General features: G+C 40.3%; 1 protein-coding gene and 1 pseudogene across 9 annotated transcripts in view; both read left to right on the top strand.

The window, feature by feature from the left end:
* HMBOX1 (homeobox containing 1) overlaps window positions 1-16,938 on the top strand; it is a 170,656-nt gene that overhangs the window by 142,056 nt on the left and 11,662 nt on the right. The gene's annotated exons all lie outside the window — the stretch shown is intronic.
* On the top strand, window positions 6,610-7,347 carry LOC149999484 (mitochondrial carrier homolog 2 pseudogene; annotated as a pseudogene).

Here is a 16,938-nt window from a genome sequence, read left to right as displayed (position 1 = left end):
AAAGAACATGGGCTTTTGAGTTACAAAGTGTGGGGTTTCAGTCTCAACTATTTTATGAGCTATATATCTTCCAGCAAATTACTTGCTGTAAGAGGAGTGCTGTGATTTAATACTGAAGGACAGTGCATGCAGAGTACTTAGCATGGCACAGGACACACATAGTAGGTGTTTAATAAATATATTCCTCCTACTAAATAGTCAGTACAAAATGTTAAAAAATGACTTTCAAAAAGAATGCTAGATTTCTTCAAATGGAATTTTATCACGTTATTTTCTGTATTCCTAAGCCTCAGCCAATAAAAGTATACTTAGCTATTTTTTTTTTCTTCCAAGAGAAAGTCACTCATCACCAGTGCTGAAGCATATATAAAGATCAGGTTTTACCCCTAGGCCTCAGTCTATGAGGAATTGGGTTAAAACCTCCTCTGAGGTCCCCAGTGCAGTAGGACACAGGAGAGTGGTGTGAGGGAAGGCAACACTGTAGGGACGGACATTCAAGCTGGGTGTGGTAGAGCAGGTGGCTTTGATGAGTTGGGAAGAGAAGGAAGAGCCTCCTTGGCAGTGGAAGCAGGTGTATGCAAAGGCACAGAGGCAAGAGAAATTAGGTAGCTGGAGTGTGTGGTCAGTCGGGCAGGAAATGAGGCTGGGGAAGTTGGTGACATCCAGACTGTGGAAAACCTTTGTATTGCTACAGTTGCAACAGGTGTCTTTCTCCAAGCATTTGTGTTGACATCCGTGCCGAAGTATGGCTGTTCTAATAATTGGGGGGGAAATTTCTTAATCCAATTTTCTGTGTTGTTTGTGCCACTTTTCTCTACTTGTAACTCACTGATAATAATCCTTGTATGACAGGGACTCATACCCTGGCTGGTTTGGCTCAGTGGATTGAGCGTCGGCCTGCGAGCTAAGTGTTGCTGGTTCGATCTTCCAGTCAGGGCACATCAGAGAAGGAAAACTCTGATTCCAAAAAACCTCCGCTGCCTTGCGGCATACCTCTTCAGGGGAAAGGCTAAGGGAGTAAACCCCGACAGAAAATCCGGAGCCGGAGTCCCTAAGGCGGTTTGACGTTGTAGTCAACACCGGCAACTCCTGCGGCGCACCTGAAGCCAAGCTGTATTGACTCCGTCTTTCCCTTGGACCCTTCAGCTGCGAAGAGAGGGGGGGTCTGCTGCATGGGCAACAGCAGACCCTCCATATCACCCTGCCCAGGCTCTGTAGCTTCAGCTTCACTGGAGAGGACACTCCAGCGTCATCGCAAGATGTCGATTCAACACGGGAGGAGACAGATACCATGTCACTCCCGAGTCGGACTGCACAACCATTCGCGGCGGTGCAGATAGACTCTTAAGAAGCTACACCACCGTCTCTCAAGACGGACGGCTGCCGACGACGACGACAGGGACTCAGATTATTTTGGGAATGGATTTTGTGAAACATCCTGGGAATTAAAAATTGGAACTATTTTGAAAAATCTTCTTAGCCTTTCTTTTTGAAGATAAAAGCCTCAATAATATTCCCTTTTCTATGTGTTCAGGGAAATATGTTGAAATTTCAACCATTTTCAATTTAAAAAAATCTTTTGATACATTTTCCCCCCTGCTGTCTTGTATTATAAAGGTGGGTTATTATAAAATCTAATTTCCTACTGACTTCTGTTATAGCACTGCATTGTTAGAAAGAAAAATTGAGTCACATCTTTACCAGAATGGAATACGTTATCATCTGTTAAGTAAATTTACCTGGCACCTCAGTGGTGTAGTTTATGTGCTCCCGCAGGCTGAGGTTGGGTTGTACTCAGGTGGCCCACTGGCTAGCACAGTGCTGTACTTCAAGTCTGACATCGGTGAGCGTTGCTTGAACTTGAGCAGATTGAGTATTTAAGAAGGCTCTACAACTTTTAACGAAATTAAAAAATGCTTTACCCAATCTTCCCCACTAAACATATTAGACTTGGGATGGGGGGGGAGAGTAATGCAGTATTTTCTTATTTTGTTGAAGTTGTAAAGCCTTCAATTCAGTGATAAATAATTTGATTATTTAAAGCAATCCAGTAAAAATGACTCAAGAACAGCAGAAAAATGACTTTCTAATGCCTCAGTGTTATTTTTTCTTAGCTTGATCATTGTACATTCCCAGCCCCGCCCCGCCACCCCCCACCCCCACCCCAAATAAAAGAGCACTTTGTGGGAGTAGAGTTGACTCCTGTAAACTCTGATATCTGTTGTGGTCTGTAACAAATGATAACCTAAAATATATGCACTCTGCCCTCTCTTAGGTGGTCTTGCTATCACTGCAGTCTCTGGCAAGATGGTCTTCCTTTCCCTCTCTTCTGATGTCATTGCTGTTTTAGGATAGAAAATGCTGCAAGAATACATTCTATAAATTTTGAAATTAATGGATGCTGGAAGTTGAATTTTAAAAGAAGTTTATCCTTTTTCATACTCCTTATGGAATGACTTGGGTAGAACATAATGAACTCCACCTCCTGTATCTCTGCAAATAGGAGGAAGTTCTTAACATTTATATAAGATAGCAGGAGCCTGGACATGACCTCATTTCAATCCATTAGACTATTTGAGGAAAAAAAACAACAAAACTTTCCCACTTATTGACAGGTAAAGTTATCCCAATCCATTTCTCGTAGCCAGTAAGAAGATGAACTGTCCTTAAATGCATTTTTAAATTGGCAAATTATACTTCCTGGTTCCTTTTGGTCAAACAGAAATAGCCGAAAGAGAAATTATCACAATGTTTTTGGGGCAGATTAAAAATTCTCCCCATCCTCTTACAGAGGATCTGCCAGCAGTTTCATTTTGTGCAAACAACAGGCTTCTCATTTCTATAGTCCTGAGCCAATAAGCCAGGGCTAAAGACTCCATGTTCCCCATACTGTTTTGTGGCCAGAGTTTACAAAGAAATGAAGTATAGTTTGGTAAACATTGGTGTTGTACGTAATGAGTCACCAATAAAAATACAGTTTACCCCAGAAGCAGAATTATTATTATTTTTATCCTTACCTGAGGACATTTTTTCATTGCTTTTTAGAGAGAGAGAGAAACATCCATGTGAGAGAGAAGCATCGGTTTGCCTCCCGTACGTGCATGGATCAGGGAACATATGTGCCCTGACTGGGAATCAAACCCACAATCTTTCGGTTACAGGACAACGCTTCAACCAACTGAGCCACACCAGCCAGGGCACAGACGCAGAATTATAAATATCATATTATAAACATTAAGACTAAAGGAGATCAACTTAAAGACTTAACTAGAAAACTAGTTAACTTTTCTTTTTTAAACTCAACAAATTCTTACTGAGCTTCTACTCTGTACCACTCATTGTGATAGACACCCCAGGATGTAGTAATGAACAAGACAGGTGTGGTCCTGGCCCTTCCAGTGCATTGGGAGACCGTTACTGACAGACTAAACACTCACAGCATCTACTGAGGTTTGCATATGTGTTGAGTGGTTGAAGATCTTGAATTAGTAGAGTATGAACTTATAGGTAAATATCCTACTTCTGGATATAGTTGCTCTTTGGTTGAGGAAGCCTGAATGGACTATGTAATTTCAGCACTAGAAAGAATCTAAAAATGGTCTTTGTACTTGGAAAACCTGTGTACCATAGAAATCCCAATCATAATAGCGCTTCATCCAAATATCCTATTTTATTGGTTTCGACATGTCATCCATTAAAAAGTCAGACTAACCTGTGGTTCTATCTTAAGGCTATCCTATAATGATCATTTTGGGGGAAATAGAAACCTTAGTTTGTCATCCAAATACTGTCCTTGGATCATGACTGTACCCCAGATTTGCTCTCTGGTATCACTGTGAAGAAATTTATTTACTTTGTATATAGTTAGTAAGATAACCTTTCAGCTTTGACAACATTATGTATTATGTTTTTTGTCAAGTGTTAATTTGGCTTTTAAAAAAGCAATTCAAGAGTCATTTATCCATATCCTGGGTAGTGTGATCGACTCCCACTAAAAACAGCAGCAAACCCAAGACACCGGAAGTAAAAAGCCAAATTTATGAGAAAGTGATAAGTACTCCTAAGAGTAAGGTATTGTGTTTTCCTTCAGGGAGCTGTCAGGATACTCCCCAGCCAGTGCTGCTCTGATTTTCCAAAGAACCTGTGCCTTGTCAGTGGTTGGTTTGCTATTTGTTGAGATACAGTAGCCCCTCTCTATATCATGGTTCACTTATCACGGCCTCACTGTATCACGGGATTTTAAAAAATATTTAATTATTTATCGCGGATTTAGCGCTATATCACGGGATTTTGCAGTACTGTATATGTATGTTAAAGTTATATAGGTTTAAGAGTGTAGAATATGTTTAAAAACATAAGTAGTGTTTATAAAAGTGTGTAAAAGGTTAATAAGGGAGTGGGAAAGGTTAATAAGGGACTGGGGACGGTTTATAAATGTGTGGGAAGGGTTTATAAAGCCTTAAAATAAATACTAAAATAAATGTAAGGTTCCTATTTCGCGGATTTTCACCTGTCACAGGGGGGTCTAGAACGTAATACCTGTGATAAGTGAGGGAATACTGTATTCTCCTGGGAAAGTATGGCCTCACTCTATAGATACCGACTATATATCCTTTTAGCAAGAGGTAGTCATTTTTCAGAAATACAGTATTGATCATAAGGAAAACCATATGGGAGACAATGGATTGATTTTATCAAACCTGTTCTGTTGATCTTCACATCATAGTAAATTTTTGGTCAGTAGTATCAGATTGGTAAGTGGCCAGTTTATAATTCACACTTTATATTTAAAAATAGGCCCCCTGCCTCAAGACAACCTGTACATTATGTATATGAAACTTAACAATTCCAGACCACCTTACACATCTCTTGTAAACCTACTTGCTACCAGCAAAGGCTGACAAAGCAGGCCAGAGGACACAGCTGCTCCCCAGCCAGATGTGAAGGGGCGCAGCAAGGGGCACACCACCAGCTTCAGTACCCCAGTCGCGCATGGTCTGGCAGGTGCACTTCTCTCTAAGGTAGCGCAGCGTCCCCTGCATGGACGCCATACAAGTGTCACTCACGTTTGGTAGTTTCAGTAGGAAGTAGCACATCCTTGGACCAGCAAAACCGAGCACTGCCCTCTGCGCGTGTTCTTGTTCTTCCTTATTGAAATAAAATGGAGAGTTGAACAAACATTTAATGAATTCAGTGGTATGCAGTCAAGAGACATGTTTCAAAAGAAATACTGTTTCTCAGTTATTATTCTTTAAGGTGCTTAGAATTTGTTAGTTTTCCTTTTTCCTTTTCCCTGACAGCTCCAGAAAATTGTCTATATTCTTGTTTTCATAGAAAGACCAATGACTAAAAGGTAATACATATTTCAGAGGAAACTTGCTCTACAATTGTCACATAGTGGAAAAAACACCAAACCTCTGCTATGGTTGAACTTCATTTAGGGCTGCACGTTACTGGGCAAGTGATAATAAGCCTGTGTTGTTTTCTAAGGTGTGCTTAAAAACTCAGCTCCTGAATTCATTGTTACCCTTGTAACCTATTGGTCAAGTAGCAGGTAGGGTCTAGTGGCAGCATTGCTGCAAGTGAATAAAATATTTAAACAATCTGTGCAATGAAGGATTGTGGGAGATGACAATTTTATGTTAGGGCAAGTTTCAGACATGGTATCTATAATTCTCTCATGTATGGGTTTTTCTTTTTAAAACATTTGATGGAAGGCATCTTATCCTCATAAGAATTTGGGTGTGTGTGTGCAAGTGTCTGAGGAGCGTTACCAACTTTTCTACAGTAGGCATAGACTTGAACTATGTATTGATGTATTTTGAGGGAGTAGCCCCAGGGTTTATTTAATTTCTTTGCTCAGGGAAGTAAAGTTGCTCAGTGTATGGCTGTCTCCAGAGCAATTAAATTTCTTTTCTTAGGAGGAGGTGAGCTGTAGCTTTGGTTTTGAAGCTGTCACATCTTTGCTTCCAGAAGCTCTTGTGAAATTTCCTGGAGTTTGGTTTAAATGATTCATTGCTACAGAGATTTGCACCTTAAAGGAAGTCTGAAACAATATTATGTCTTAGCCGAATAATAGCTGTTCCTGTGAGGCCTTTGAGCTAATGAATTGAGTCGGACACCCAAGTTCTAGGTGGTATGACCTTGAACTCATGTCCTCACCTGCAAAATAAAGAGGCTGACTTGGTAATATTTCCTTCCAATTTAGAGAGTTTTTTTTTTTTTTTTTAAACATTTTCCTAGATCACCTTTACTTGAATTGTTTTTTTGGGGGGGCGGGGGAGATGGACAATGCAAAACATTTTTATATTAAAACAAATGTGTATAATATTGAATGGAATAGAAAAGTTAATATTACTTTTTGTGATAAAATAAGAGACTCAGACATTTCAAGATAAGCTACTTATGAGCTACAGGCTGTGTTCCTAAATCCTGGGGGAGGAAGGAGACCCCTGCATGCTCACTCTGATATTATGGGGGCTGCTGCTTTGATAGAGAAGTCTGAGAAGCAGCAGATTAAGCACTCACTCATTTGGCAACATCCTTGTTCAGTCACTTGGCTCCATCTGTCTGTCCTTCCCATCTGTCTGTCCTTCCGTGGGTACCATCATGGCGTATGTGGCCAGTCAGGTGCTCCTGGGCTCCAGTCTCACCATCTCATCCCAGCTGCTCATGTATGTGAAGATGTTCATCCAGATGGGATGTGAATCTCTTCCTCCAACAAGACGAAATATTTTGGGGCAGCAAGTATGTCAGCTTCCTGGTCTCTCTTGTTATGCTTGGCACATTGTCAGCATCAGTGGGAAGCGTGGGTTGTTTACAAGCTTAACTCCCAAACTGTGTTCAGGAGTTCTTGGGACTGTGGTCCATGGTAAAGTTTTATAGCATTACCAGGAATGTGGAAAGGTTGAGGAATTAGGCCCCGGAAATATCCAGAGGAAGTCTCATCTTCCTTCAACTGAGTTACCAGGGAGACAGCACAAGAGATGATGGCTCCTTCTCTGCTGTCATCATACATTCCTCCCATGTGATCACTCTGAGATGTGTAGTACAGTTCATTGGCAGAGAGCCCAACTGTGGTGGACTTGGTGGCTCCACAGTAACCATCTATTGGGAATAGGGCCTACTAGGGTTTTTTGCGGGTCTTACTCCTTGCCTTGTGGTGTCATCGTTTCTTTGTGGCTCTGTAACTCACTGGCCCACCTCGTCAATGGCTACGTACTGGACAGTGGGGGTGGTTTCTACCATGCGTGAAATGAAGAGTTATTCCCAAGCTGTCACAGGATTTTTTTTTTTTTTTTTTTTTTTGCCAGTATATTGACCTATCCCTTTGTGCTCGTCTCTTGAGTTTAAAGTTCTCTGATTCTTTGTCAGTATCTGCTCTGTGGTTTACCTAAACCCATGTGTAATGAGCTATGTTAAGGGATTCTGTTGCATATATGAATTAGGGTTCCAAAATTCAACTTTTCATATCTGAATCCTATTATCTGTTCATAGGCCAGTACTAATTTTTCCCCTAAAAATCTTTTCTATTCTAAAACATTTAAGAAGCTGCAAAGCTATGACAGCTTACAGCTTCATGTGACCTTCCATAAAGCTGATTTGGAGAGAGCCATTATTACGTCTGCGGAATTAAAAATGAATGCTTATTTATTAAAAAACAAAACATTAGTGTAGAACATCTTTTGTTCATTGTACTATTGTGTGTTTGTAAAACAAACTTTTAAAGTTTAAGTTCGTTGCCAAACGGCATTAAGATAAAAAGAAAATTTATTTTTAAAAAATAAATTTATGCAATTCTATTTTGCTCATGCTATAAGACAACAAACATCATTTTCAAATAATGCCTTTTTAATTAAATTAGTAGATACTAATGTAAAATATGGCAAAGTGCAAAAAAACATACAAAGAAGAAAATTCAAATACCTCTTCACTCCACTCTTCAGAGATAAGCATTAATATTTTGGTTTATTTTCAGTTATTTTTCTGTTATGTACATATCTATATATAAACTATAGAAGGTTATACCAGATAGTTTTAATTCTTTTTTTAAAGTATATTTTATTGATTTATGCTGTTACAATAGTCCCAATTTTTTTCCCTTTGCTCCCCTCTGCTCAGTACCCCCTTCCCTCCAGCAATCCCACCCTCTTAGTTCATGTCCATGGGTTATGCATATAAGGTCTTTGGCTTCACCCTTTCTTATATTATTCTTAACTTCCTCCTGTTTATTTTGTACCAACCAATTATGTTTCTTAATCGTTGCACCATTTCTCCATTTCTTCCCTTTCCCCCTCCCAGCTGATAACCCTCCAAATGATCCCTATACTTATAATTCTGTTCCTATTCTGGTTTGCTTAGTTGGATTTTGTTTTTATCTTTTAGATTCAGTTGTTGATAGTTGTGAGTTTATTGTCATTTTAGTGTTCATAGTTTTGATCTTCTTTTTCTTAAATAAGTCCCTTTGACATTTCACTTAATAATGGCTTGGTGATGATGAACTCCTTTAGCTTTACCTTGTCTGGGAAACACTTCATCTGCCCTTCTATTCTAAATGATAGCTTTGCTGGATAGAGTAATCTTGGTTGTAGGTCCTTGCTTTTTATCATCTTGGATACTTCTTACCAGCCCCTTCTTGCCTGCAAAGTTTCTTTTGAGAAATCAGCTGACAGTCTTATTGGCCCCTTTGTAGATAACTCTCTGCTTTTCTCTTGCTGCTTTTAAGATTCTCTCTTTATCTTTCACCTTTGGCGTTTTAATTATGATGTGTCTTGGTGTGGTCCTCTTTGGGTCTAGCTTGTTTGGGACTCTTCTGTGCTTCCTGGATTTGTATGTCTATTTCCTTTGCCAAATTTGAGAAGTTTTTCTTCATCATTTTTTTCACATAAGCTTTCAATTTCTTGCTCTTCCTCATCTTTTGGCACCCCTGTGATTCGGACGTTGGCATGTTTAAAGTTGTCCCAGAGGTTCCTAAGCCTCTCCTCATTTTTTTCAATTCTTGTTTCCTCATTCTGTACTGGTTGACTTTTTTTTTTTTTCCTTATATTCCAAATTATTGATTTGAACCCTGATTTCCTTCCCCTCACCATTGGTTTTATGTGGATTTTTCTTCATTTCACTTAACATAGCCTTCACTTCTTCCCTTATGCATCTGCCATACTTAAGCATATCTGTCAAGCCTGTTAGCATCTTTATCACCAGTGTTTAGAATTCTTCACCTGTTAGGTTGGCTATGTCCTCGTCACTTAGTTCTCCCACTGGAACCTTGATCCGTTCCCCCTTTTGGGCCATATTTCTCTGCCTCCTCATCTTGACAGGCTTCTGTGTTTGTTTGCCTCTGTGTCTTAAGTAGAGATGTATAGTAGTTTTATATTTAATATTATTTATACGCTCTTTGAAAACATGGTTTTTAATATATAAACCCATTTTAAGAATATACTATAATTTATTACCCAATACCTGCAGTAGGACATTTAGGTTGACTGACAACTGTGTTTACGTCAGGTCCTAACTTTGTAACATCTTGCTTGTAGACAGATACAGGGATGGTGAAAGAGAGAAATGTATTTTGAAAAGCAGTTATAAAATTAATCAGAGGAAGGTTTTTGTAATATTACATAACCCAGTGTAGTTTTCCGGGGGGTAACAAATAATTCATATGTGGTTTTTTAACCTGTTTTTTTCACTGACATTTTTCCATGTCTTTAGGTGCTCTTTGAAAATAATGATTTTTTTAATGGCTTCCTCTTCTTCAAATGAATATACCATAATTTATTTAACCATTATTACTTTGTTAGACATTTAAATTCTTCCCAGTTTTGCCTTATTAAATAATACTGACATGAATGCCCTGGTACTTACCTTTTTTTCCTAAGAAGAATGATACCTTTGGCCATAATACTACCACCTCCCTCCAAAAAGCTGAAGCTATTCACATCACTAACTGCTCCTCTCAACAGAGCATGCCTGCCATGCCTCCGGTAATCATCGTTTTAGTGAGAGAAAATCAGCTTTGTAGGTGAAAAGCAGTGTTTCATTTTTGTCCACATATGATTCTAGTGGGGCTAAACATTTTTACAAATCTGTTAACCATTCATACTTCACTTTCTGGTGTTTGTTCTTTTCCCTTGCCAGTTCTTCTGTTGTATATTTATGTGTTCTTATTGATATGTATATTAACTCCTTAAGAGAGTGAGATCATTAACTCTTTCTGTTCTACATTTGCATTTATTTGCAATTTATTTCATTTTCATTTAAATGTAGATAAATCCAGTGCTCTATTTTTGTGCTTCCTCATCAGATGTTTTCTTCTAGTTTGTTTTTCTTTTAATGATTTCACTTTTACATTTAACTCTCATATTTTGGGTTCATAGGTTAGGATCTAATTGACCTTACTTTTCAGATAGCCAATTTTCCCTTCCTCCTTAGATTCAGGATTCTTTCTTGCATATAAAATTGTTTTTTGTTGGTTCTGTTGATCTTATTATTAATTCTTAAACCATAGTTCTGATTATTATAACTATAATTTTGTAATATTTGACAAGATAGAGCCCATTTATTACTATTTATTCTCAAAATGTTCTTATCCATTTTTATCTGGTTTTCCAGATGAACTTCAAAATTTTATTGTTGACTCATACCACTCCCACTAGAAAAAAATAAGAAAAATGTGTTTTAATTCTACTGAAATACATTAAACTTAAACATTCATTCAGGGAGAAATGATACTGTATTATTATTATTTAGGAATGTGTTAGATGCCTCTTCATGTCTTATATGTTTTTTATACCTTTCATCAAAATGAGTAAAAATTTGTTCAGTTTTTTACATGGTTTATATATATTTCTTATTCGGTATTTTTAGTTCAAATTTTTCTTGCTCTCATGAATATATACCTTTTTTCTATTGTTGAACTGGTCAGTACATATACATGGGAGAGTTTTGATATTTTTGTTTGTGTATATAGTAACCAACCATTGATTATTTCTGAAGTATTTTCAATTTATCCCTTGGTCTTCTTGACAGAATATAATATGCAAATGATAGTTTTGTGGCCCTCCTTCTTCATTTGTTTCTTAGTTCTGTTTCATGACTTAGTGTACTAAGACTTTCAGAAAAATGTTAAATTGTAGCAAGAGAAAAAGTTGCATTGGGATAGTGAGCTTTGTTACCTTGTTTCTGATTTAATAGGGATGCTGCTAGAATTTTACTATTTCACGATTAATCCTAGCAGTTACTATTTTCCCAATATTTTACTGTGAAATTTTCAAACATACAATGAATCTGAAAGAATTTTATAATTAGCACATAGATTCTATCATTAAGATTTTATTATACTTTTTTCTCAATTTTTATTTTTAAAGTATAATTGACATATAATACTATATTAGTTTCAGGTGTACCAGGTGAGCAGATATTTATGTAACTATTGAGGTGATCTCCCCGATAAATCTAATACCCATCTGACACCGTACATAGTTATTACAGTATTGTTGACTATACTCTCTATGTTGTACTTTACATCACCATGACTATTTTTCAGTAATGTTATTTTTCAAGCAGTTGACATACAATATTATATTAGTTTCATGTGTGCAACATAATGATTAGACATTTATATATTTCATGAAGTTCTCACTCTGATAAGTCTAGTACCTATCAGACATGATACCTAGTTATTACAGTATTACTATGTTCCCTAGGATGTACTTTATATATCTGTGACTGGCAATATATAATATATATATATTATATATAACTGGCAATTTGTTAAAACCAGTGTTTTGAACTCTTAATAGATTGTTTGCCTCCATTCTGTTTAGTCTTTTTTTGAAGTTTTGTCATGTTTTTTTATTTGTGACATGTTTGTCTCCTCATTTTGTCTGCCTTCCTGAGTTTGTTTCTGTGTGTTAGATAGACCTGCTATAACTCCTGTTCTTGAAAGAGTGGCCTTTTGTAGTAGGTGTCCTGTGGGGCCCAGTGGCACAGTCTTCCTAGTAACCTGAGTGGGTGTCCAGGCGTATGCTTTGTGTGGGCTGTTGTGTGTGCCCTTCTATTGTAGTTGAGCCTTGATTGCTGTTGGCATGTCATTTGGTGGGATTGACCATCAGGCTGACTGTGACTACAGTGAATGAGCTGTTGTGTGGGAGTTGCTTTAGTGGGACTCTTAATGCCAGCTGAGACTGTCCTCCTGGGAGGGGCTCCAGTGCAGGTCAAAGTCAACTACTGCTTGTGCTGGGCTTGGAGGCAGTTGGGAGAGGCTCTTCTGCAAAGGAAGGCCCCCTGTCACTAGTGTCACTCTTGGTACCCTTGGATGGAGGCCAGGCGCCATTTGTGTTGAGTTCATGGCCACTTAATTGAGGCTGCTTTCCAAGCCAAGACTGGTAACTTCTTGTGCCACGCTTGGTGCTACCTGTTGGAAGTTACAGTGCAAGTTAGATTGGTCACTGGTTTGCTGGGCCTAGGGTAGCTTAGCAAGAGTTACAGGGCACACCAAGTCCAGCTATTGCTTGTTGGGGTTTGCGGAACTTTGAGAGATTTTAGGAAAGTCCCAGGCAGGCTCCTTGTGTGGAGAAAGTGCTAGAAGATGTTCTTCCTGTGATAGTTGGGTACGGTCTGAAGGAGTCACCAGGGCAGGGCTAACAGTATTAGCCAGGTTAACGGAGCTCAGATTTGGAGCCCGCCTGTGTCGGGCCAGCTGAGCTGTGGGAGGGTTCAACACAGGAACAATAGGGTTAGCCAGTGTTCCATCCCCAGAGTGAACTGTCCCAAGCCCTTCTCCTCCAAGCCTTTCCCTGCAGCTAGTCATTTTACTTCCTTCTTGTATGTCCCTTTGCTGGAGCTTAGGACGAGTGTTGGTGAGCAAGTGCATCTGTGCTCGGGCCCCTTAAGAGGATGCGTAGGTCTACAGCAGCCCCTTTCTCACGCAGCCTGAGTCCCTGTTGATCTTCACAGCAACTGTTGAGAGGACCCCTTTCTCCCAGCGCTGGTGCTCCAGGCTGGGACCCCTTTCTCCTTAAGGGGAACCTCTGCAGCTGATATATTCCTCCTTATTCCTAACAGCCACATGTGGGTGTGGGGCCTGCCCATTCTGAGTCATCATCCCTCCTCCCAGTTGCAGCTTCTTCCTTACATTCTTAGTTATAGGATATGTGTTCAGCAAGTCTTCAGGTGGTTCTCAGTGATGGTGGTTTTATCACTTAGTTGTCTTGGATGTGGTTGTGGGAGGAGGCAAGCACAGTGTTTACCTACTCTGCATTCTTGACTAGCATACCTAACTACACTTGCTGTATTAGATATCTTTAGCAGATTTTTTGTTGACTCATGCCAATATTAATCATTTTTATGTGTTGTATTACAAAAATATTTATCTGGACTTAGTATTCCAAGATTTTTTAAAAGTCACTAATTTTAAAAAGACACTAATTGCTGAAGATAAAGATGAATACAGCAATCTCTTAGCCCATTTGTTATCAAAAAGTAGCCAATCTAGACTTCCGGCCAAGATGGAGGTGTAGACAGACATGCTGCATCTCCCTCCAAAACTAAGAAGGAAGACAACTACCTCAAAACTAGAAGCAACCAGAAGTTTCAGAAAATCAAAGTACATGTAAGTCCAGCAGACAAAGATATAAAGAAGAAATACTCATCCAGACAGGTAGGAGGGGCGGAGCCAGAGCAGAGAGGACACGGTGTGGTGGTGGGAGCAGCAGCAATGGCAGCAGGCCAGTGGAAAGCAGAGTCACATGTTTTAAAAAGTCAAGAGGGACACCTGGGGAGCGCTCCCAGCTCCTCACCAGACAGCACAGCTCACGGTCCCAGCACCGGGAAAATCAAGCCTCATTGCTTCTGACTGTGCAAACCAGTGGGGGTTGGGGCAGAGGCAGAAACTGCTGATCTCAGCAGAGCCCGCTTGTTTAAAGGGCCCCCACGGTCCTAGAACGTCCGCAGACCCCCCCTACTCTGGGAACGACGGCAAGGGCAGCAGCTAGAGGGGCGCCAGTCCGGTGCAGAAGTGGGAGAGGTGCCTGGAAAAGGGGCGAGTGCTGGGCAGGTGGCATTGTTCCCTCTCTGACCCCTCCCCACATACAGAGACACAATGTGGTGAAACAGGTCGCCCTCTACTGACGAATCCCTAAGGCTCCGCCCCTTACAACATAGTAGGAGCGACAGCTCTCCGTGGGACATGGAAGCAAACAAATAGGAAACTTCCGGCCAAGATGGAGGCCTAGACTGACACGCTCCATCTCCCTCCACAACTAAGAAGGAATACAACTGCCACAAAACCAGCAATAACCAGAAGTTCCAGAAAATAAATGGAAGTCCAGTGTATGAAGTTATAAAGAAGTGGTGCTCGTCCGGACGGGTAGGAGGGGCAAAACCCGGGGAGGAGACTTCAAGCTGTGCTGTTCGCGGCAGAAGCAACGATGGAGGTGGGACAGTGGTAAGCACAGACACCTATATTTAAGGGGAGGCAAGAAGCGCCTGGGGAGCACCCCTGGCTGCAGACCAGACCCATCAGCTTGCAATTCCAAAGCCAGAGAAGGCAAACCTCCATTGCCTTGGACTGTGAGGCCCGGAGGGGGTGGGGACGGAGGAGGAGGCTCCTGATCTCTCAGCAGAGAGTGAATGGCAGGAATCCATTTTGGACCCCCACCCTCGAAGAAAATGTCACAGCGTGGTGAGACGGGTCGCCCAGCTCCACCCCCTATAGCATAGCGGTGTGACAGCCCAGCCCAGGAAGCAAAGGTAAACACAAAACGGTCAGGATGGCACAGATCATGATAGAGATTCCAGTGATGCAGCTGACCAAACAGCAAATACCTAATCTAATGAAGCAACAGGTAGGAAATCTTTCTGAGGCTCAGTTCAGAGTTTTGGTTATAAAAATGCTTACAGACCTAACAGCAGATCTTAAACAAGACAGGGAAGGAATGAAGGCTAGTCCTGCTGAAATGAATGAAAACACATACGAAACTAGTGGTGAGTGCAAGAAAACCAGGGATCAAATCAACAGATTGGAACGTAGGGAAGGAACAAACAGTCATCCAGTGCAGAAAGAGGAAACAAAAAGTGAGGAAAATGAGGAGAGGCCCAGAAACTTATCGGACAGCTATAAGCAAGCCAACATCCGAATCATAGGGCTGCCAGAAGGTAAAGAAGAAGAACTAGAAATTGAAAAATTATGTGAAAAAATAATGAAGCAGAACTTCCCTAATTTGGGAAAGGAAATAGACTTACAGGTCCGGGAAGCACAGAGTGTTCCAAAAAAACTGGACCCAGGTTGAACCACACCAAGACACATTATCATCAAAATGTCAAAACTTAAGGATAAAGAGAGAATCTTAAAAGCAGCAAGAGAGAAGAAGAGAATTACATACAAAGGGGTTCCAATAAGACTATCAGCCAATTTCTCAAAAGAAACTCTGTAGGCAAGAAGGGACTGGCAAGAAATATTCAAAGTAATGGAAAGTAAAAACGTACAACTACGATTACTCTGTCCAGCGAAGCTGTCATTCAGAATGGAAGGGCAGAGAAAGTGCTTCAAGGACAAAGTAAAACTGACGGAATTCATCAGATCCAAACCACTGTTATATGAAATGTTAAAGGGACTTGTTTAGGAGAAGGAGAATCAAAACTATGAACATTAGAATGAAAACTGTATCACAACAACCAACAACAGAAGCTAGAGAACTGAAACAAAGGCAAACTAAGTAGGCAATGAGAGTGGGTAAAGAACTACAGGTATGGGGAACATTTTGGGGGGAGCCCAGTGGGGAGGGGGAAGGGGGGAAAGGGAGGGAGATGGTACAGGAATTAAGAAGCAGAGTAGGAAGGAGTGGAGTAAACAGGAAGTTATTGAGAAGAACTATATGCACAACCAATGGGCATGGACTAAGATGGGGGGACAACTGAAGAGGGAGTCACTGGGTGGAGGGGAACAAAGGGAAAAGAAATTGGGACAACTGTAATAGCATAAACAATAAAGCATATTAAAAATTTTTTTTTAAATTAAAATTAAAAAATATAGTAGCCAATCTAATCCTGGCTGCTGTGGCTCAGTGGATTGAGCGTTAGCCTGCGAACCAAGTGTCGTTGGTTCGATTCCCAGTCAGGGCACATGACTAGGTTGCATGCCAGGTCCCCAGTTGGGGGCACGTGAGAGGCAACCACACATTGATGTTTCTCTCTCTTTCTGCTTTCCCCCCTCTCTAAAAACAGATAAATAAAATAAAAGTAAAATTAAAAAAAATTTTTTAAGTAGCCAATCTAAAAAATTTCAAGAAAGCTGTGATATGGGAGGTTATTATGAAAATTGTTCACCATCAAAAAAAAGAAAAAAAGGGACTAGCAGTTCAACTTGGATTACAGAAGAAAAAGGAATAAAGTTAGAATTTTTCAGTATCTGATCAGACTTTCTAGAGAAGAAATTGACTTATTCATCTGACAGGCTACTTTCAGAAATAAGTGCTTATTCCAGTCTTCTTGCCAGTTGTATGCCTATAGTAAAATAAAGTCAATCAAGGTATGACAGTTGAATTACATTATCTCTTAAGACCATCCCACTCTTTATTGGACTAATGCCATTTACCCACTGTCTTAGTTTCCTAGGGCTGACATAACCAATTTCCACAAACTGGGTGGCTTGAAACAACAGGATTGTATTCTCTCACAGTTCCAGGGGCCAGAATCTGAAATGAAGGCATCAGCAGGGTTGGCTCCTTCTGGAGGCTCTGAAGGAGAAGCCTGCCACCCCCACCCCAGAGCCCCTCTTCCAGCTGCTGGCAGTGGCCAGCCCTCCTCGGCCTTCCTTGACCTACAGATGCATCACTCCAGTGTCTGCTTTCATTCCCACATTGTCTTCAGTGTTTGTATTCTTTTCTTTTTCTTATAAGGACACTCATTGGATTTGGGGCCCAGTGTGACCTCATTTTAGCC

Source organism: Furipterus horrens, unplaced genomic scaffold (assembly GCF_987537825.1).
Source record: "Furipterus horrens unplaced genomic scaffold, mFurHor1.1.pri manual_scaffold_10, whole genome shotgun sequence".
NCBI lineage: Eukaryota > Metazoa > Chordata > Mammalia > Chiroptera > Furipteridae > Furipterus > Furipterus horrens.
The sequence above is the reverse complement of the archived record's forward strand: the minus strand, read 5'-3'. Positions and strand labels throughout refer to the sequence as shown.